Here is a 24,452-nt window from a genome sequence, read left to right on the forward strand (position 1 = left end):
TCGGCTCTGGGAATAAAGGCATGAAATGGTGTGTTTTGTGGAGCACTATTTTCAAACATAAACAGATCAGAAACGATTAAGACTGAAATCATAGAATATTCATAACTACTCTATTAGCCCTGTACCCCAAAAGCATCACAAAAGCCTCAGTACTGTACATTCTCCTTTCTATTGCTTATGTCCCCAACACATAGAGTCTTGGCTGCCACTTAAATCAAATTAGTAATTAGCAAATTGAATCAACAATTAGAGCAATAGAGCTTGGAATTAATGTCGGCACAGTCATTTTTGTCAGACTGTCACTTAAAGTCCAAAAAAGCTTTTCCTTTGGTGGTGCTCTTTGTTTGCTTTTTGTACTGCTCAGAGCTACACTGTTTCAGTCCTCCGCCAAACTCGAATAAGCCTCTGTGTTTCAGAGACAAAGTTGTGTGTGTGTGACAGTACCCGCTGCTTTCACTCCTTTCTCTTTTCATCCCTATCGATGTTTTGCACTTTGCTCGAGCACAAATCAAAGTTGGAGATGTCAAAAATTCGCTAGCAGAAATGGAAGTCTCCTCATTAAGCAGATTGGGGCTCCACTGATGGGCATATTCTGTTTTAGGAATTACTTCCCCTTGTCACAAGTCAGATTGCATTTGAGTAACTTTACAATAAGTGTCACCAAGATTTGAAAGTGGGTGTCCCTTATGCCACTCTCAATTTTATCAAGAAGTAAAAATAGACATATGTTTATAAAAAAAAAAAAAAAAACACTTGATGTAGTCGAAATCCTATGTAAATGAGGAAGGTTGCTGTTGGTTGTTGTAGTGTGGACATATGAATAATAAAATAAAGGAATGTTCAGAATTTTAATAAATGAATTTCACTTCGTCTATTTGTAATAAAATATGGTAAAGAGTTCAATTTCCTGTATATTTTAAAATAATTTTCCACCTCCTCAAGTGTTCAGCATGGAGAAATATGACAGCTCCTCCTGCAAGGGAACATTAATAATCATGTTTCAATAAAAGTCACTAAGCAAGACAGAACACAATGTATTTTCAAAATGAAAGAGATTTTTCTCCTCAGTTCTTTGAATCCTCAAAAAAAAGTAAAAAAGTGTTATATTCCAGATTATCACAAGTTAAAATGAACCTAACATGCACAAACAGACATTCTCACTTCTAAATCATTCAAATGTGACTTTGGACTAAAAAGTCAAAACTATTTGAAAATGCAATCCCCTCGGATCTCACTGTCTCACCTTTTCCTGAAGAAGATGTGAACCTGCTGTCATTTTCAGATACTTGCTAAATTGAAATTTTACTATGTCTTAAATCTATGATTATTGCAGAGGAATCTCTGGCCAAACATATTGATAGTATTGTATTATCAAATCAATAAATAAATAAAGCACATGAAAAGGACCCCATGTGCTATGACATTTGCAGAAAATAATTCTCTAAATTTGTACAGGCTTATTTCAATATTCATTAAATTTTCTGTGATGTTCAGTTCAGCAGTTTTGATTAAGCATTAATAAGCAGCCAGGGGGAAAACCAAACAAAATAAGTAGCTGAATTGCTAATGAATGATATATGGATATGGGTAAGATGGGCCGCTGCTGGTCAAATTGGGTGCCCTAAGCAGAACTGTATTGTTGTGCCCCCTATATAGCTACTATAGTGGTCAAAATAGAACTTTAATAGAATATAAAATTGAATAAATAAATTGAAATTCAATTGTATTGTTTAAAAATACAGCTGTAACTCTATAGACAGTTACCAAGATTGGTGGAAAGAGTAAATTGCACTTAAGTAAATGTATTGCTTCTTATGGAATAATTTACTTGAGTACAAGTAAAAGTACTGAATAATAACATGACTCAAGGAAGAGTAAAAAAAAAAAGTAGTTTGCTGAAAAACTACTCAAGCTACTGTGTTACAAAGTACTTTGGTATTATTTTTCTATTTTACCCAAATTGAGACGATGTGAGCATTACGGAGCAGGGTTAACCCTAACCCTAACACTCATGTATCTCTGCTGGACAGAAATAGTAACTTGTTGTTTATAAGAAGGACAAAAGCAAAAAAGGGTAAGTGAGGGTTTAAAAGAAAAGAAAGGGTTTACAACAGTGTGAATAGGATTGTGCCAGGAAAAAATTATGTGGGGTATGGGTTTGATATCATTTGAATTTTTATGATTCCAATTCTTGTAAATTCTTAATTTCAGTTCTAATAAGGTAAAAAAAATTAAAATCTTAAATATCATTCACATTTCAACACTAAAGAACACTTAAACAACGATGTGTGTGCAGCAGAGAAAACAGCCCTTGAGTCTTCTTGATTTGAATGGTTTAAAATCACATTGAAAATGTAGTTTGTTATAATAACAAAGTTAGACTCCAGGCACATTTTCGGTAGGACCAAAAAAAAGAGCATTTTATTTAACATTTTAAACCATACCTATAGGCTTGGGAATCCAACATGTGTTTCAACTCTGGAATAGGATGCTTAAGGTCAGGAAAAGTCTAATTGTTATATAATTAAAATTTTGATTACTCTTATTGATTCCTTTATGTACATTTTAATATGACTTTAAACCATTCAAGCACAAGAAGACTTGTGCACTGATTTCTGTACTGAAAACATGGGTGCATAACCATCATTTCAGAAATTATGTAATTGACAGACTTAATTTCTTCTTATGTATTTTAATTGGATAAGAAATCAAATACACTGCTGGATGATAACCAATAATTTATATTCTATAATATATATTTTTTCTGTATTTTATGTAGAGAAGTTAAATACTTTAGTTTTATTCTACTCAGGTAAAAGTAAAAGTAACACAATTTAATTATACTCAGGAAAGTAGAAAAATGAAAAATAAATAAATAAAACATTTATTAGTATTTGAAATTAGTTACTTTCCACCTCTGGTTACCTATGGCTATTAAATTACCAAAAAGAAAACTAAGCAGTTTTTACTACGATAAAACCATGGTTAGTTTTTGGAAAGGTTGTGTTGTCCTGAGAAAGCAAGTTTTTTGTTGAAGAAATTATAGAAAATATATTTCTATCACAAAAAGGTGGCCAAAAATGAAAGATTAAGTGGATATTTGAATTAGCCTAAATGTTTGGTCAATTTTAAAGGACTTGATCGTCCTGGAAGTGTAACAGCAGCAATAACCAGGCCTGTGGTACCATTCACATGCACTTTTTATAATATATAATTTAAATGCATTTTTTATTTTGTATTATGTATTTTAACAGTGTTATTCAATGAAACCATATAATTATTAATTAACTGATCATTGTCTCATTGATTTTATATAATGCATTTTAAGTTATTTTAAAGGTCTGTTTTTATAAACACTCTTAAGATTTCTTTGTGAACTATTATTTAATTAACAAAAACATTAATTAGTGGTTACCATCCATGGCTACCAGAACCTTGATTTTTGGTTTTATTCGTAGTAAAACCGTGGCAAAATTTTGTATGGGAACATGGAAACTCAGAGATAATGTTATATCATGCCTGGTTCCAGGACACACAACTAGGGGGGTGTGACGAGTGGGGTGGGGCCGAGAGACGTGGGAACAGGAGCGGGGCCGGTGGAGTGATTGGAGATGAGCGACACCTGTTCGACCCACCGGTCTCGAGTCCCACGGACGAGATGGAGGGATATAAAACCGGAGCGACGACAGTGAAGGACGAGAGAGGACCAGGCCTGGACTTTATTTTGTATTTGGTTTTATTTGTGCGCATCAGTCATCCGTGAGGGGCTGACGCGTTGTTTTGTCTTTATTTTGATTATTAAAGCTTTCATTTTGATTGTCTGCCGGTTCCCGCCTCCTTCTTCCCGAAGATTACGGAGTTTTTATTGTTACAGGGGGACTGTTATGTTTTTAGGACGGCCAAATCGGCATATATTCATATATTAATAGACTATATTAATATACATAACAGTATATATTAATATTTGAACTAAATAAGTGAACGCTCAAAATACATTCTTTACGTAGGCTAGTACTTTACAATAATAATAGACTTTAATACATTAACTAACCGAACCTTATTGTAAAGTGTTACAATTACTTGTCCATAAAGTAGGCCCATATATGTTCACAAAAACACTGTTAAATTAAACAGAAAAGCAAGCAGGTGAGCATGATTTGGCGCGGCAGCCAATACAAATAATAACCGTTTCCTTACCTAAATCCCGCGTTTGGACCAGATCGGCTGCAGAATCACGTGCTTCTGAAATTATCATCTTTTATATATTTAGTAGTTGGCTTTCTCTGTGTCAGACGTGGCTGCTTGTCAAGCATTAAGTTTTATTTAAATTCTGAATAAAACATCGTAGGCTATACAGCATGCATAGACTGCTCCCTTTAATTTTATTAAAAACTGTAAATCATTCATCAAAATCTAACAAAGTAAAAAAAAAATAGATAAAAATAAAGGTGACTATAGGATGAAACTTTTAAATGTCTTCGTTAGAAAAAAAAAGTTACGAGTATGATAGAACCCAGCACTGCACAAAAAAAGGTTACGTTTTAGAAGTCAACAAACATGTCTGTGATCGACTACATTACTCACCTGTGCGAAAATGCATTGTAAAATGATTTGATGCTTTCCAAATAAGAAGATACTCTGGATTGTTTGACAAATTTATTTCGTTATGCTATTATTACGAAGAAAACAGATGTTGTGAGCAGCTTTTCCATTTAAAAGTAAGCGGATTCAACAGCAGCCAGTTGTATATACGCTAATCTCAAATCCGACTGTTCCACTCGGGCCATTAAAGCAGGTTATTAACGTCAACAACCAAAAAAGTATTAGTTATATTTAACTAATTCAATAATTTTTTGACCATTTTATTTAATAAACAAGGTGCTAGTGTTAAAAATACAGATCGATAGATCTATCTATCTATCTATCTATCTATCTATCTATCTATCTATCTATCTATCTATCTATCTATCTATAGTACAGAGAAATGTTTGGACACACCTTCTCATTCAAAGAGTTTTCTTTATTTTCATGACTATGAAAATTGTAGAGTCACACTGAAGGCATCAAGGGCTATTTGACCAAGATGGAGAGTGATGGGGTGCTGCGCCAGATGACCTGGCCTCCACAGTCACCGGACCTGAACCCAATCGAGATGGTTTAGGGGTGAGCTGGACCGCAGACAGAAGGCAAAAGGGCCAACAAGTGCTAAGCATCTCTCGGGGAACTCCTTCAAGACTGTTGGAAGACCATTTCAGGTGACTACCTCTTGAAGCTCATCAAGAGAATGTCAAGAGTGTGCAAAGCAGTAATCAAAGCAAAAGGTGGCTACTTTGAAGAACCTAGAATATGACATATTTTCAGTTGTTTCACACTTTTTTGTTATGTATATAATTCCATATATAATTCCACATGTGTTAATTCATAGTTTTGATGCCTTCAGTGTGAATCTACGATTTTCATAGTCATGAAAATAAAGAAAACTCTTTGAATGAGAAGGTGTGTCCAAACTTTTGGTCTGTACTGTATATATATATATATATATATATATATATAAATGTTAAATAATAATCCATATCTGTTGTCTCTGTAAAAGCCGCAAAACTAAGAAACAATGCAATTTTGTTATTTGATCTGTTTCTGTTTGGTGAAAGGGTTTAGGAGCTCAGAGCCCAGTAAGACATGGATGAAGATTACAGGCAGAAAATAAATGATACTGTTACCGTGGCATTAGCCTTAAGCCAAGGTACGATATTTGAATTATATTGGTGAATTGTAATCAGGTTTTTTAGCTTAGTCAAGCTCAACATAGGCATCAGATATCTGGTTTGGGTAGACGGGCAGACAGAGGCAGAGTGTGTGACGGTGTGTGTGTTTGTGTATGCATGTGTGGAGAGAGGGTGAGGCAAATGTCTCTATTCTCCTGCTGCAAGCCCAACAACTTCCTTTAAAATCTCTAAATCTGCGTATTGTGATGTGAGTCCACGAAGCCAAAATCCACAGTAAACACCAAATGCCAGACTGACCACAGAGCGGAGAGCCTGACGACCTGCATCTGTCGTGTTTGTTTTCTGTAGTACAAAAAAAGAAAACATGATATTTTCATTTTAATTTGATTACTTTTATACTTATATGTCTTACAGGATAAGACGTATTACAAAGAAGGCTTCCGAGCAGTCTTGTCCTTAATCCAGGTGATAAAGGAGAGAAGCGAGTGTGTGTGTGTGTGTGTGTGTGTGTGTGTGTGTGTGTGTGTGTGTGTGTGTGTGTGTGTGTGTTAACCCAGGTGACCTACAGCATCTGCTGTTGCCCCATGTCCATTAAAAGTGCTTCTTCCCCAAAACACCATTCCAGAAGAGAAGATTCAGATTTTCAGTAAAAGATCTGTGACATTTTTCCTATTTTATAACTGCACAAATTTCACTTAGATTTTCAGAATAATCTCTAGCTTTAAGTCAATTTGAAACTTTGAAGTTTTAAATGGAACAATCTTTTGTTCTTAACCTGTCCTTTGCATAGACACGTATCATCTGTGAAACTTCCTGTAGGTTCAATATCATGCTACAAACATCTTTAACTCAAAAGCTCTTTCTGTAGCTTAAATAAAAGACAACCCTTTCTCTCTCTCTCACACACACACACACACACACACACACAGACACACACACACTCTCTCTCTCTCTCTCTCTCTCTCTCTCTCTCTCTCTCTCTTCTCTTTATTTCTCTGTACCTATCCCCTTACACCCTTTCACAATACATTACCCCAAATTAGCGTTCAATAAAATTGCTATTCAGAGATAATTAGTGGCTGGTTTTGTTTAGCAGGGTCGTGAGGGGGGTGTTAGGGCCTCTGCAGCTGGGGGGGAAGTGAAGTGTGACACAGTCAGCCATGGCAGCCTGACCCCGGCCCCGTGGTCCAGCCGGGCCCCGGAGCTCGGTCTCACCTGCTGAGACACTAAGCAGCTCCAAATTAAACAAATTATTTCAATCTCCCATCTCCTCTTTTTTTTTCTTTCATTTGAAACCCCAAGCAACAGCAAACTGCCACACAATGAACTCAGTTTCACCGCTGATTAACGAGGAGAAGACGGGGGGAAATCTGCACTTAATTAGGGAAAGGTTGTCTTTCATTAATTATCACTTTTTGGCAAACACAAATCTTTGTTCGTGTTTGCAAAGGAGTGAAATATTTTATCCAGGGTGACAGGGTTTGGGCTCAAAGAAGTTGTATATAATTTTAAAACTATGCATTCATTTTTCCCAAGTTTCCAGTCACACATTTCTATTTTTTATTTATTTATTAGTATAAAGTAGATATAAATAAATTTACATATTTTTTTTTTTTTTTTTTGTGTGTTATTTAAATACTTTATTCCACATTACGTAATTGAGAAATCATTTTAATTTAGTTTTTGTCGTTGTTTCATAAAATTAATGTTTATGATTATCATATTATCACATTATTATCACATAAATTCATGTCACTGATACATCATAACTGAATAGATTTCTTGTTCAGTGCATTTTAAGCTTATGACATGACACAGCAGTCATAATATCATGACATCATGATCTTTTTTTTTTTTTTGAAAACTCCAATATTCATGAATAATGAAGAACAGTTATTTTTTGCACATTATTAAGCAAAGCTGTTAATAATGGCTTTTAATGGTTTAATTTTATTTGTATTCTTTTTATTATTATTTTTTACACAAGTTACATTTTGATTTTACATGTTATGGAATTGAGAATTTATTATAATTTCGTTTTTGTCATTGTGTCATCAAATTATGTCTATGATAATGATATTATTATTAGATTATTATCACTGATGCATCACAACTGAATAGCTTTTTATTCAGTTCAATTTAAGGATACAACAGAGATGGCAGTCATAATTTTGTGACTTCCTGATCTTTTTTGGGAGAACTATCTCAATTTCATGAACAATGATGAACAGTTAATTTAGTAAATTATTATGCAAATCTGTTAACTATTCAACACTACTTAGATATTTAAAGAAGATAAAAGAGATATTTATTATTATTTTGGTTAATTATCCAAATTGGTAAAAAAAAAAAAAAAAAAGTTTTATTTTAGATCAAAATTGGTTGTACTTAACAGAAGAAAGAGCTGCTCAGTGTTGTCACATATGTGTGAAATACGTGCGGTTTAAAAATTAGCATCAGGCGAGTGTCAAAAGTCAAGTCTGCTACCTATAATGTCATTGTGTAAAAGCATCTATTAAAACACTTAGAAGAATCATCTGAATGGAGACTATTAAATTTTTCTGTAACTAAAGCAATTTATAATTCTGAGCTAGAGGCTCTGGATACAGCGGTCACTATGCATCAGCAATCAAGAGGAATGTTTACCCCAGACACAGACAGTCAGATAGAAGGTGGAGGGGCTCCGTCTAATAAGGGCAGAGTGTCACTTTTAGCCTGTGCCCAGTGGACACAAATGGCCTGTGGGCTGCCCATTCTAGAGGTCAGAAAAGGATGTGATGCTATGTAAAGGAGAGTTAACTGCTGCAGCCAACAAAAACAAATAAAAAAAACTGGGCATAAAAACAAACCAAAGTACAGAATGAGTGTGACTTTCATTCTTTCTTTCTGACAGAGGTATCTTGCATGGCAAACATAACATTATAAGCACCCCAATCAGCAATTATGCACTTACTAGATCTTACACATGGCAGAGAGGAACTAATTCTCTTGAGAGCTGTAACAGTGTAGGAACACACTTCCCTCTGTATGAACTGGAACAGAGTCAAGCCATTAATGCACATTAGTCATACATTAAATACAAGTCAAACAATTACATGCAACATAGCAGCATTAAAGCTTGGCATCTGACTGACTCTGTAGGTCATTGGTACCTGTTTTAAAAAATGGGCTATACTTTTTGTATGTGAAAATACAAGTGCAAGTTTCTCCTGTCTTCACCTGAGTCAGGGTCAACCAATTTCTGCTACTTATTTTGACACACTGTGTTGATTATTCTGCCAAATTAAAGCACATTAGATTTTACCTAATTATGAGACCACTCCACAAATCAAAATATGCAAATTGCTATTCATCTCTTTTAGTGATCTGCTAATTTACTGCTTTTTAAAAATGTATATTAATGTGGACAAAAACTCTGTAAAAGTCTCTGTGGACAGAGAACAGGTCAAAAAAAAAAAGTCAGGAAACCCAAGAATCACCAACCTTCAGAATAATTCACTTCAAACCAGCATGCAATCAAAAGAACATCTCGCCTGCATAAATCCAAAAAGATCAACACAAACAAGGATTTATTGGATAAGCAACAGTTATCCACTTCTAAAAAAAATTCTCCTGTTCTTTTAGAGTCAATTTAAGCCATAACATTAAAACCATTCCAGCCATAGTACAATTTAAAAATGTGATTTGCTTGGAAAAAGTGAATACTGAGAAAAAGTGTTGTTGATTACACTGTTTTATCTAAAATCAGGGATATATTATGTTATTATGATATATATGTTGCTGATTAATTATATATATATATATGTATTTATATTATTAGTATTATTATATCTTCTTTAAGAGCTGTCTCAATAAGCATTCCAAGCTAAACTTCTAAGAAATAGAAATACTCTGTTAGGTCGTGTTCATTTGAATGAATGCATATTGTAAAAAGACATTGTGTCTTCTGAGAACCTCTTTGTGCCTAATTGTGAATACACATGGGTATTTGACCAAAAACATATCTATAAGCTTTTTTTTAATTATTTGTATAAATTTAAAGCGTAAAATGTGTATTTTAGGTGATCTGACAGTCACCATTTCTTTTATGTTTTTTTTTTTTTTTTTTTTATAATATTTTGCCCATTTAAATAGTCTTGCGATGTACAAGTGTATTCCATGTCTGTCAGTTAATGAGGTAATACATTTTAAAATAATAATCATAAAATCATTAAGTCAAGTTTTTTCAAAACAACATGCAACACAACTTGCACTAATGACAACCAGTTGTTAACAATGAGTGTATTAGAAAATAACTTTAAAAACACTGCAAACACAATGTAACAATAAAATCTCCATAATCATCGGGAAGAAGGAGGCGGGAACCGGTGGACAATCAAATGATATTTTAATAATCAAAATAAAGACAAAACAGCACGTCAGCCCCTCACGGACAACTGACGCGCACAAATAAAAAGCAAACACAAACTTAAACCCAGGCCTGGTCCTCTCTCGTCCTTCACTGTCGTCGCTCCAGTTTTATATCCTTCCATCTCCTCCGTGGGACTCGAGACCGGTGGGTCGAACAGGTGTCGCTCATCTCCAATCACTCCACCGGCCTCGCTCTGTTCCCACGTCTCTCGGCCCCACCCCACTCGTCTCACACAACAAGACTATGCACTTTGTAAAATACACTTTGACTTTGATTCATAAACACAATAATCTAACCAGATGCACTTTCAGATGTGCCTTTTGTGCTAAACCAGCCTGATCTCACAATCAAAATGTACATATTTAGACGTAAATTAAAACTGTCCAATACGTATGTGCCTTTACGTATTTACAGTGTCATTTACGTATTATCTGGACGTAATTACAGGTTCGATACGTATCGAAATTTACGTAAAAACAAACTCAAATACGTACAGATAGAACGTGTTCTCTGACCAGTCAGTTGTCCATAGAAATTTGCTCATGAAGCTGCTTTTCAATGCGTATCGGATTAATTTTTTTAATAATTATGTATATTTTCCCTTTTTATAATTTTTTTTTGATAAATGTAAGATCCCTATACCTCACCCGAACCTAAACCTACCCATTTTATACAGAATGTTAAAAGAATAAAACATAATAAAACACAATTTTAGTAAAAGGCCACTAACGTTAATCTTACACCTACCCCTAAACATACCCATAACCATTTCTTAAAACTACATAATACAGTGTGTTTATAGGTGAGTTTATATTACATACTGTAAAACCACACAATTTGTCCCTTGCACTAAGCTTTTAAACATTTAAAGTATTTTATAGAATATACTTTAAATTAACATGTTAACACTGATTGAGATTATGTATATCTAAAAGCCCAAAACACCATACATGCAAACATTGACACTTTGACCTCTCCAAACGATATCTCCAGCACATTTGAGTCACCCAGGGCACCTTCATAGAGGAGACTCTAATAGATATGTAGATGAGTGACAGCAGACAGTCACTGCATGCTAGAGCAGACTGTAGTGTCAAAAGCTCCTGTCAAAAATCACTCAACTGCCGTCATCAAACAAACACCTCACCACATCGTATCACTAGCAAAGAGCCAAAGATGCCCAGAGTGCTGCAACACAGGATTTTCCTCTGTCTCCAAGCTCTTCCTGACAGTCTCCATTCCAGGACCTGCTCATTTTTACATAGAAAAGGTCCCAAATAGCCTCCAGGCCCTCTTAGAGACTGTTTTTTTTTTTTTTTAAGAGAGAGAAAATGAGAATGACAAAAAAGAGAAAATAAGCAGTTATATAAGACTATAAGAACTATGGTTTTCTATGGAGAAAGAACGTGTCGTTCTTCAGAGGGGTTGGTAAGGCGCTGAACAGAATGGCAGGGTTTGGGCGAGTGTGTGACAAAAGGCCAAGTCAGGCTGTGAAACATCCCCAGATTTAACAGAATTTTTCAGTTGTTTTTTGAGGGTGGGTGGGGGGGTTCATTTCACAGCGTCTGTTCAACAGCGCCTTTTGCGATGCTCAAGCCTCTCTGAAGTGTCTTTTAATGCACTCTTAGCTCTCTCTGAAGATGTTGACCGTGCAATGATATTCAGATGAACTGATCTGGCTTATCCAGATAAGCAAATCAACCTTTATAATTCAATGTGACAAGCTGACAAGAAAAATGAGTGTAAAATGTTATACTTATATGAATTTTTGTGCCAGGTTGCCGTCTGTGCACTTGTCCATAGCCGAGAGCTTCTTTGTGCCTAGTTCGAGCACACTTCGTTTCCAGGCCTTCAAACAGATCGCCCTTCGTCCTAGTGAATTTGCTGATTAATTTTGGATGCTCCCCTTAATTAGCAACCCAAAGGAAGAGTGTGTTTCTTTACCCGTGTTCCATGGAAAAAAAGTTAGTCTGAGAAAGAATGACCCCGAGGAGACAGATGTGCTGCTGTCCGAAATGACATTACAGGAGCCACTTCTCACCTTCGCTCGCTCTTGCTCTCTCCAAGGACATGTAGACCTGGATCAAGGCAATGCCCAAGGAACTCCTAGGCATTTTAATCAGTGGCTGGAAACCAGCCTCCTATTAGTCTAATTTCATTCTTGTTCCCGCTGACAAAGACCAAGCCACACAAGATGCCACCCGATGCCTGAAACATGCTGCGCTTGTGCCAGAGATAGTGCCGTTGGGTAGTAATTGGTGGCACTTAAACTTCTAGGGATATTGGCAGATGACGGATGGGGGTGAAGTAAAAATGTGATTCGTTTTAGAAATCAGATCGAATTTTGCTAATTGGGTTTGTAAAGCCTCCATCACTTCCTCTGACAGCCAACTCAACTACACACTGGGCTCCATGCGAGGTCTTCAGCCTCACGTCAACTTTGAAGACAATGACGGTTAAAAAAAAAAAGATAGAAGACAGAACGAAATCAAAAGAACTGACCGACCAAATGCTGCACCTATTGAACTAAGACTGACATAGTCAATGTTGCTGAGACGCCGCACTCACATTGACTTCACAGAAACACTAGTGAGTGTGGAGAAAAGTTTATCTTTAACAAGATACTATTTTCATGTTAATACTTTCATTTAATTTACTTTAATAGCTTCTTAATAAACACATTAACTTCCAAGTAAAACAGCAACTAAAATACAGTCCGGTGATCATGCTAAGTTGGCAGTCTGTTTGAATCTCATAACACATATGCAACCAACGTAACAATGTTGTTCATATGAGTTTAAATGGGACCCAAGATAGAGGTGTAAGGAGGCAGCTGTAAAAATGACAGTTTACATAACTCCGGGCCTATTACAGGACTCTACTGGGGGCCATTGAAAGCATTGGGCAATTATCCACACATGCGATCTGCCGTCTTCCTGTAAAACAGAGACAGGTACAATCAGCCCCTTTGTGGTAAAGAAGGGAAAGTAAGATAAATCCTGTTACAAAAGGACATGAGGTGCTGGTGTAATTGGGATATTTGGGAGCGTCCTGTTTCAGGGCAAAGGTAAGCGCTCCTGAAATGAAGCCGGTAAGCTCGCCTGGGTTTCTCGCCCTGGTCGTGCACCCCACCAAGCAACCCATCACTTTGTCATCACAGTGACATGGCGGGACCATCCGTGACGGGGCCACGGTGATAACGGTCTGATCAGGAGGTATAAGTAACAAATGAGATCAATTAAAGACTCTGAGAGGGGCACCTGCCTAGAGCTCTGGTTGCATTGAAACGATCCCACCATCTTTGTTTCCTCTAGTAGGATTCATTTGCAATCTCATCACTTCCACGGTTAACAATGCCGGTGATTGTTCCCTAATGGAGAGGGAGCTACAGAAGGATAGCCTCTTCTCCAGGCCTCAGGGTATCACTAGCATCGGGGCCCCTGGTCAGGGATGAGGGGCAAGCTCAGCTATACTCATCCAAACTACTTCAACCCTTTCTGTGGCCCCGCTCAACTTTTCAGGATCTCAACAAGCTTAATTTGTAACAAATTTGTAACTTCAACTCTCTTTAACTGAGTCAAAGAGGCCCAAACAAGGGACTGATTGAGATGGATAATGGTGCCACAGGGGATAAAAGAGAAGCGCAGGTAAAAGATAATGGCCAACTGGCTGACCTGTCCCTCTCTTACTGACAACACCCAGACATCCTTTACACCACGGATGCATGGTACAAAAGAAAGGCTCGAATTTGCTTTCGGCTTTAACTCCTAACCTGAACCCTTGGTCCTGGATGGTTTGGAAAGATTTGAGACAAAAGTTGAGACAGGAAGGTATTTCTTGAGCAATAATAATCGTCATAAAAATAATATTCAGAGGGTTGTGTCTGTCGCGCAACATTCGGTCCAATGAAGGGTCAAGATATACAGCACAGTTGTGTTACTCTAGAATTACACTGCTCGTAATGTCAGACAGAGAAACACAATGTGCGGGGGCCCCACAAAATCACTGAAGTTGAGAACACAATTATGAGGGATCACCGTAACCTCACAGCACTGAGTGCGTCTGTCTGAACCGCCGGGTGATTGTGATGGCCTGTCTGTTCTTCTCCTCAATTCATCCAGCGCCGCCTGACTGCTCTGTTTACCATAACCTTCCAATCAGCTCACCTGACAGTGTACCATTACCCATGGTAACAAGCCTGGCGTAATTTTTGGCACAGAGTAGGCCACGCCGGAGACCGAGCTGATGGCGTATTGATGGTGCGCGGCTCTGTTATCTTTCCCCTTAATTTGTTTTCAAGAACTGTGATTTACATTTCAGTTGGATTAAACCTTTTAATGTATCGCCAGCGTGAAGAGGGCTTCTCTGAACATCGCCTCTCCCCCTCCATCTTCCGTACAGATTTCAAACGGCACATTTCCAGCCCTCAAGTGGAGAGGATTACAATTACAATTAAAAATCAAAAGCCAGAGTGTCCACCTAACAACTGCCCATCACCCTTTGTGCAGCTCTAAACAGCGTGCGGAGGGAGAAGAGAGGCAGGCAGATGTACCTCCAAACTGAAGAACAGTAGGTATTTCTGACACAGTTCATCTTGTTATTACGCAATGAGTGTTATTTTAGATGAAAGTAGGGGCGGCCAATGACATGCAAATGTAAGTCATTTGGCAGAACATTCAGATAGGCCTTTTAAAACAATAGTGTGCAGTTTAATACAGAGTTAAATTATCTGCCTTGATGTTCTTCTGTGTTCTATAAATCCTGCCTGTCGTCAACATTTGAAGATAAATTCAGCATGTGTTACCTAAGTCTTCAACTTTTTCTTGGGATTTTATAACTCATTATTTATAATAATAAAACAATTATGTTTGTGGTGTTAAAATTGTGATTATTGCTTACTGTCACCCACATTAGCTTTTAAAACAGCTAAAAGTTGTGTGATTCCTGCATGTCTTTCTGTATTTATATTTATTTTGTAATGTGGATTAAGAAAGTATAATATCCAAATACATGACTGAAATATTTATATTAAAATCACTTCCAGTGTAACTGAATTTAGTTAATCAAAATTCACCCTTTTTTAGGGTAATATCACATAAACCTGCCATATGCTGTGATAACCCAAAATGTAAATTATGATATTTAGGCATTTGTTATTTTTTGGTTATTCATTATCATTTAGCATTTTTATTAAGATTTTTGAAAAACAAAATGTTAGTGGAAGATAACGGGCAATATAATTTGCACATAATATTATTTAAATAAATTCATTGTCTCCAAGGCAAATGATATCAATGTATTTTTCTTTCTGTGACACTTATTGTTCATTTCTGCAATTATTTATGCTCAGATGTTGATAGTTATTTTTGTATTATTAAACCTATTGCTGTTATTTTCAGTAATTATGATTTTGGAATTGTACAATGCATAATCACACACTGTGTGCCTTATTAACTGCAGCCTAAAATTAGACTGGCATATTTAATATCTTTGTAGCATCGCAGTTCGTGAAATTTTTTTTTTTTAAAATAAAAAATTATGATGATTCTGTCCCTATAAAATAGCCTTTTTTTTTACTGCAATTAATATCCTTTAGTCAAAGATGAAAGTGGTCTTTTGGTTCTCATTTAATAAAATCAAGAATAAATATAATTTAGGCTATAGCCTACTTTAAAAATTTTGTTTCACATTTTAGAAATTGGTTTATTTGTTAGGCTACTCATACACGCTTTATCGGCATATGAGAATACACGTGCAACAACAGAAGAAATGGCAGATTAATTAACATACGGTCGTGTATGCCTAATAATCGTCTATATTTTCTGGTTTGTTAGATGTCCGTCTGTCGCAGACTCCTAACGCAGAATGCTGAGAGAGGATTTCTGTGCTTTCAGTTCACCAGGGGGCGCCGTGTTGATTTTGCAGACCTGGCCGTGCCCAATATTTTCCTGATCCCCAATTTTTAACGACTTAGCTGTTCCCTGGGCCGATTAACTGCACAATAACTTTTATTACTGGTCAGATTAGTTGTTTAAATGTTCTTTTAGCTTAATATGTATTCTCCTGTGTTTAGTTCTGCCCGAACAGAAGTCTAACAGAGATCAGAAAACTCAGTGTTTGCCTGCAGATTTCCAGAAGGTAAACATTAACCAACTCAGTTCAGTGCTATTAAATACTTTAGCGACATCTAGTGGACAAGGGTGAAACTGCAGTTCTTTGCATTATTATATTACACTCAAACGAAAATTAAACTATTAATTGAATGTAACAGATGTTTCTGTATCATTAAAGTGCATTTATACAGTTTATTTCCGTTTGTTTTTAACCTCTTTGTAGGAAAATAATGTAATTTACTTCGGTGCGCGAATAACTTAAACTATTTTGTGAAGCAAAGCACCGGTTGGTGAAGGAGATGGGGGTAGTCCCGCATGGTTTGGTGTTTATTCACTGAGCCTTTGTTACAAGGCTGCCTAGGCGTACTAGATGAGGTTCAAAGACATCGTTTCATTTGGAGGCGCAGCGCTTTTGATGTCCTCCACTTGAGCAGCACCTGTAGCTTTAATAGTGAAGCTCTGGACCACACTGAAGAGACCACACTGACGTATAAGGGTCATTTTAGAGTAGTTTAGCGCAAGCTCAAATTCTACTTTCTTCATCCACGCATGGAGACCTCCTCGTGTTAGTGACCCGCAGAAGATGACACAAATGCAATGTGCGGTTTTGTTTACATCTGTTAAAATGCATCTGACGATTAATTAACGGCCCACATTTTTCAGTAGCCTACTAAGAAGAAACAGGATACAAAACTGAAAGGGGTGGAGTTTATGTAGTTAGCCTATCAACTGAATGTCTTGGATTTTTTTTTTCAACGTACTTCAACTCTTTCCTCAATATGGTCAGTCAGCAATGTAATATACAAAAATAATCTGTCACAAACTTAAAGGGTTAGTTCACCCAATAATCAAAATTATGTCATTAATAACTCACCCTCATGTTGTTCTAAATCCGTAAGACCTCCGTTTATCTTCGGAACACAGTTTAAGATATTTTAGATTTAGTCCGAGAGCTCTCAGTCCCTCCATTGAAACTGAAATTTAAAAGATGTGTTTTTAAGTTCAATATATTTTAATCTACATAAAATACTGAGTTACAGTCTGAAGTGATAATGTAATGATTGTAAGACTGAATGAAATGTAAATTTTGATTACTTAAAAAGGAAATAAAAAAAATAACATTTGTGTTAAGAACCTTCAACTTAAGATACAGTCATACAGATTAACACAGAATAGGTTTAGGTAGGGCTGGATAATAATTCAATATCAATATGTAGCCTATCGCGATATATATATATATATATATATATATATATATATATATATATATATATATATATTTTTTTTTTTTTTTTTTTTTTTTTCCAATAACCATGATATGATTTTTAAACACATTTCCAATATTTAGATATACAACCCAAATTCCAGAAAAGTTGGGACGTTTTTTAAATTTTAATAAAATGAAAACTAAAAGACTTTCAAATCACATGAGCCAATATTTTATTCACAATAGAACATAGATAACATAGCAAATGTTTAAACTGAGAAAGTTTACAATTTTATGCACAAAATGAGCTCATTTCAATTTTGATTTCTGCTACAGGTCTCAAAATAGTTGGGACGGGGCATGTTTACAATGGTGTAGCATCTCCTTTTCTTTTCAAAACAGTTTGAAGACGTCTGGGCATTGAGGCTATGAGTTGCTGGAGTTTTGCTGTTGGAATTTGGTCCCATTCTTGCCTTATATAGATTTCCAGCTGCTGAAGAGTTCGTGGTCATCTTTGACGTATTTTTCGTTTAATGATGCGCCAAATGTTCTCTATAGGTGAAAGATCTGGACTGCAGGCAGGCCAGGTTAGCACCCGGACTCTTCTACGACGAAGCCATGCTGTTGTTATAGCTGCAGTATGTGGTTTTGCATTGTCCTGCTGAAATAAACAAGGCCTTCCCTGAAATAGACGTTGTTTGGAGGGAAGCATATGTTGCTCTAAAACCTTTATATACCTTTCAGCATTCACAGAGCCTTCCAAAACATGCAAGCTGCCCATACCGTATGCACTTATGCACCCCCATACCATCAGAGACGCTGGCTTTTGAACTGAACGCTGATAACATGCTGGAAGGTCTCCCTCCTCTTTAGTCCGGAGGACACGGCGTCCGTGATTTCCAACAACAATGTCAAATTTGGACTCGTCTGACCATAAAACACTATTCCACTTTGAAATAGTCAATTTTAAATAAGCCTTGGCCCACAGGACACGACGACGCTTCTGGACCATTTTCACATATGGCTTCCTTTTTGCATGATAGAGCTTTAGTTGGCATCTGCTGATGGCACGGCGGATTGTGTTTACCGACAGTGGTTTCTGAAAGTATTCCTGGGCCCATTTAGTAATGTCATTGACACAATCATGCCGATGAGTGATGCAGTGTCGTCTGAGAGCCCGAAGACCACGGGCATCCAATAAAGGTCTCCGGCCTTGTCCCTTACGCACAGAGATTTCTCCAGTTTCTCTGAATCTTTTGATGATGTTATGCACTGTAGATGATGAGATTTGCAAAGCCTTTGCAATTTGACGTTGAGGAACATTGTTTTTAAAGTTTTCCACAATTTTTTTACGCAGTCTTTCACAGATTGGAGAGCCTCTGCCCATCTTTACTTCTGAGAGACTCTGCTTCTCCAAGACAAAGCTTTTATAGCTAATCATGTTACAGACCTGATATCAATTAACTTAATTAATCACTAGATGTTCTCCCAGCTGAATCTTTTCAAAACTGCTTGCTTTTTTAGCCATTAGTAGTAGTATATATTCTACTGCTTATGTCATGATGATTTATGACTTTGACCTTTGACCTTTTGACAGGTTGAACTTCCGGTGACCTTATGATGGATGGGTTGAACTTCCGGAATGAGTTCAGGGGTTAACCTATGACCGTTTCCCACGCATCGATCATGTGGTTTTGACAGAAAGTTTTACCCTATTGACCTAGTTAGTACTAAATTATAGTTTTTGACGGCTAGTTTAAACGGTAAAGGAAACACTCCCCACGCATCGATCATGTGGTTTTGACAGAAAGTTTTACCCTATTGACCTAGTTAGTACTAAATTATAGTATTTGACGGCTAGTTTAAACGGTAAAGGAAACACTCCCCACGCATCGATCATGTGGTTTTGACAGAAAGTTTTACCCTATTGACCTAGTTAGTTCTAAATCATGGTTTTAGGAAACCCTCCCGATGCATCGATCATGTGGTTTTGACAGAAGCTGTTTGAACTTTCTGTCAGTTAGCTTGTTTGAAGTTTGTGCCAGCTAACTTGTTTGAACTTTATCCCAGTTATTATGGCTTCTCCCCCCTCCCATTACATTCCTGAGCAGTGTATAAATGGGATCGGTGTGTTCTACGTTTATATATAAAACATCCTATAATTTATGTAATATTTATATAATTTATATAATATAATTAATTATCATGCTAAGGTTGAAAAACATTTCTGTTATTTCACATTCATATATAAAACATTATATCATTTATATAATATAATTAATTATCATGCTAAGGTTGAAAAACATTTTAGTTATTTCATATATGTGACATTTTAGTTATTTCACATTTATATATAAAACATTCTATAATTTATATAATATTTATATAATTTATATAATATAATAATTATCATGCTAAAGTTGAAAACATTTTAGTTATTTCACATTTATATATATATATATATATATATATATATATATATATATATATATATATATATAAAACATTATATAATTTATATATAAAACATTATATAATTTACTAAAACAATTAAAGGTTTAAAACACATTTTAGTTATTTCATATATGAGACATTCAGTTATCTCACATTTATATATAAAACATTCTATAATTTATATAATAGAATTATCATGCTAAATTTGAAAAAGAAAAACATTTAAGTTATTTCACATTTATATATAAAACATTCTATAATTTATATAATATAATAATTATCATGCTAAAGTTGAAAACATTTTAGTTATTTCATATATGTGACATTGTTATTTCACATATATATATATAAAACATTCTATAATTTATATGATATAATTAATTATGCTAAGGTTGAAAAACATTTCAGTTATTTCACATTTATATATAAAACAGCCTATAATTGATATAATATAATAATTATCATGCTAAAGTTGAAAACATTTTAGTTATTTCACATTTATATATAAAACATGCCGTTCTTTATATTCTATCTTTTATATAATATACATAATCTGAAAGCAATTTAAATAAGGTTGAAAAACATTGTGTTCTTTTAAAAAGGTTATACATGAAACGTTTATAAAAAATATACCGAAACCGACTGTTTCAGATAAAACAAGATCCATTTTTAGGGGGCAGAAGAAGCTGTTTTCATATCAGCTTTGATCCTGACCCTCTGTGTCCCACTGTCTACGTCTGCACGCTACAGTGCACACTCGTCCGAATTTACTACAAAATCACAATATCTTCAAAGCCATTGCTAATTAAAACTAACGTATCTCACGCAGGAGTACCGTGTTTTGACAGTTTTCTGACGGTTCACCTATGAATTACGGTTGGTGCGCGGCTAGCATCTCTTGTACCCCTCTCTCTCTCTCTCTCTCTCTCTCTCTCTCTCTCTCTCTCTCTCTCTCTCTCTCTCTCTCTCTCTCTCTCTCTCATACATTCATTCGTCTCCAAGTCTTATTTTCTTCTTTTAATGAATATAAACACATTATACATTTGCAAACAATATAAAACAAAACATTTACATTAGTTTTAGTCATCACTAAAAATATACATTTTACCAGGGAAAAAATATATAATTAAACAGAACAAAGAATATGGTCTATTGAGGAACCCGGATGTGTCGTTGACACAATTCAGTTAAATTCATTTCACATTAATCATTGCAAAACATTTTCTATATTATATTTAAAACCTTTTATATCCATCTTTATATCATATCTTTTTCAAAAGGCTGTTTAATTATTTATTTTAACCGTACACCTACAGTACCACCACACACTAAAATGCTTCATGCACGTGCATTTTTTTAATTAAATTTCGTTTTTAGTCGATCTGAATTATGACTACCCTATACATTTAATCATAAACCACACGTACCCTGTTATATCACTATAATATCCATTCCACTATATATATGTATTCTGATAAACCAAATAAACAAGCGGACATACGCATGAACATATCAAGTTAAAAAGAGACTTATCTCTATTTTAAAAAATATGAAAAAATAAAAAAATAAAATTATATATGACAACGTGTTACTAAACCAGAACACACGTTTTAAACAAGTATTCATCATGTTTATAAAACACATCGCAGTAACAGACATGTTACTAAACCAAACCAAATCATTTATCATACATTTTTAATCATGTATTCAACATATACTTATAACACCAATGTCTGGGGGAGGCCAAAATACCTCCAGTCACCCCAAAACCCACTCAGACTCCAGGGGTTAAAGAATATGGAAATAAATAATTATATAATGACATCATCATCCTAAAGCAATTCATTAAACAAAAAAAAGTATAACTTAAAAAAAAGATCACTTATTTTAAATGTGATAGCATAGTATATAAAATAAACATTTCTGATGATACATATAAAAAATATCCCTTACATTTTTTTAGACCGGGGAGAGATGTCCAAACATGAATGAAATATCCCAAAATAAAATAATACGACTTAAAAAAATAAAGTAAAATGTTTAAATCATAAACAGAATCTCACAGGTCCAAGTTGGGGTATTCTCCTGTATGTGAGACCTGAGGGGGGTGCTTCACACACCCCGCGCGCGGCGAGGGTGGAGTTCCAAACCGCATGATCTAAGCCAGAGGGGTACATTATTTCAAAGTTAACATTAATGTAATGTTTGAATAATCAGTACCCTCACTACATCTGATGTAATTCATTACATCTGTTTAAATGTTTCTTAATTCAACAAAATGATGATATATAACCTAAAATATTTAGATTTTTATATAATATTATATAATAATTATTTATATCATATCATATATATAATTATATTATATTAGATGCGTTATGCATTAATCACTTTAGATTCTTCAAAGTTCTTATTTTTTGCATGATCTTCAAAGTTTTTAATACCATCTTTCTGTCTCCCTCTCCCTCTCTCACACGGACACACACACACACACACACACACACACACACACACACACAGACAATGAAACATGATGCCAAAGTCTTTCTGTATGTTTTAAAAATAAAGCTAAAAATATTGATTTTGCTTTAAATGTATGCTACTTTTTTTTTGTCGCAGCATAGACTGTGAAGTTTAGATGAAGTTGATTGATCTTTTAGAAGAATTCTTTCAGAGAAAGACCCTCGATCGTATTCACCCATTAAAGATGGTTCAGGAGAGATGGGTTTCTGGACCCACGCATCCTAGAGATGTAATTTATGTGCGTTGCTACGGTCGTAAACCTTTCACATATCTACGGTACTTTCAGACACAGAGCAGGAAAGACATTTGCAGGGCCTCTGTTTAACCGTTCCAAAATACCTCCATTTAAAAGCAAAATTAAAATATAAAAATGACCGCCTGTACAGCTGTAGTTCTATTTTATATTAAAAGTATCCTTACTATCCATATTATATTCTTTATTTAAAACGATATATTTAACCGGCAGTATCCCCCCAACGTGTTTTCCATCAGTTGTTTGGCCTTCGGGCTTTTTACGTAGTGCTTTTCAGTTACTGTAAGATCGCTTTACACTAGTGTAATGAAAGTTAACTTTTCTTAAAGTTTATAGTTGTATTTTACTGTATCCGCATCCTTCTATCTATCTGTAGATTGTATGCGTACTGTAAAATAACAAATATACATTTTGCTTAAAGTCAGCAAAATAATTACACCTACAATTTGAAACATGTTTAAACACATTGTGTGTCACTAAAGCAAGGCACGCCGTCTATCGTCTTATTTTTTTTAAATAACCTGATGACCAGCATTGTTTCTTCATATAATGTATGCCCCCGAGTGCTTTTCTCACACGAGTAGAAAACTCTTTCTCTTTGGATGTGTTTGGCAGAAACATAATTTCTACATCAGAAAATTTTTTAAATGTACGACTGAACTTTTCTCATTCGACAGAAATACTATTTTCAAATTATTTACCCGGCCTATGACACTCGGTGTAAATGTTCTTACCTAGAACAGAAAACATACGCTTTGATTATTTTGTAGGCATCGTGTAATGTTAAATGGTTTACTAAAAAAATTAAAGCACCGGCAGCTGTGATTTTCAAAATGAAAGACATGTACGAGCTAAGGATGTGTCAACTATTATCGTCATTTCCTTTTGACCCGGATAATACGGTAATTAATTTTCTATGCGAGTGACACAATATACAGTTCTCATACTATTGGTGTAAATAGTCGTGCTAAAACATTTATGACTATTTTTGCAGGCCAGCAGATCATGTCAAGGGTGTTTCACATCTAAGAATCACAATGTTTTGTAAATGACATTTTTCTTACACATCGAGATTTAACCGTATCAAGATTTTGGATGGCCGTTCGCAATTTGTTTGTCGGACCGTACGTTTTTAGGCGATCTTTGTGCGGCGTCATCGTAATAGGAATAAATGAAAATTAAGAAATTAAGTTACAGTTTTTCTCTTCGAGATATTTCTTTTAGCGCAACTTCGTGTCTGTCCAAAAAGTGTGATCGCATGAAGCATCGACGCAAAAATGAAGTCTAGCTGTTTTACACTTAAAACTATTACAACATCAAACGTTACACTCGTTTAAGTTTCCACACTCTTGTTGAGATACATTTTTTTTATCCATAACCTTTCGTGTATTCGAGCGACCAAATCACTAAGAAAGACAGTATAGCAAGAAAACTAACGTTTACAACGCATATAGAATTCAGAATACAATCGTTAAAGTATTTATTTATTTATTTTTATTTGTAAATGATATTTTTATTACTCCGTTAGATTTAGTCATCGTGTTCGGATAGCCGATGACACAATTCACATTATGTTTTAAGACTCCTGTAAGTTCATGCTAACTCTCGCGTGGGAAAGAGAGCGGGGTGAGCGCATTCTATTCATTTAAGAAAAATTATTAAACATTTGCCCAAACTTTTTTATTATTTTGACAAAACACAACACGACGACATTAAAGAATGTTATCAGTTCATACGGCCATCTTCTTTGATTCAAATAAAGCAA

This window comes from Carassius carassius, chromosome 10, assembly GCF_963082965.1.
Source record: "Carassius carassius chromosome 10, fCarCar2.1, whole genome shotgun sequence".
NCBI lineage: Eukaryota > Metazoa > Chordata > Actinopteri > Cypriniformes > Cyprinidae > Carassius > Carassius carassius.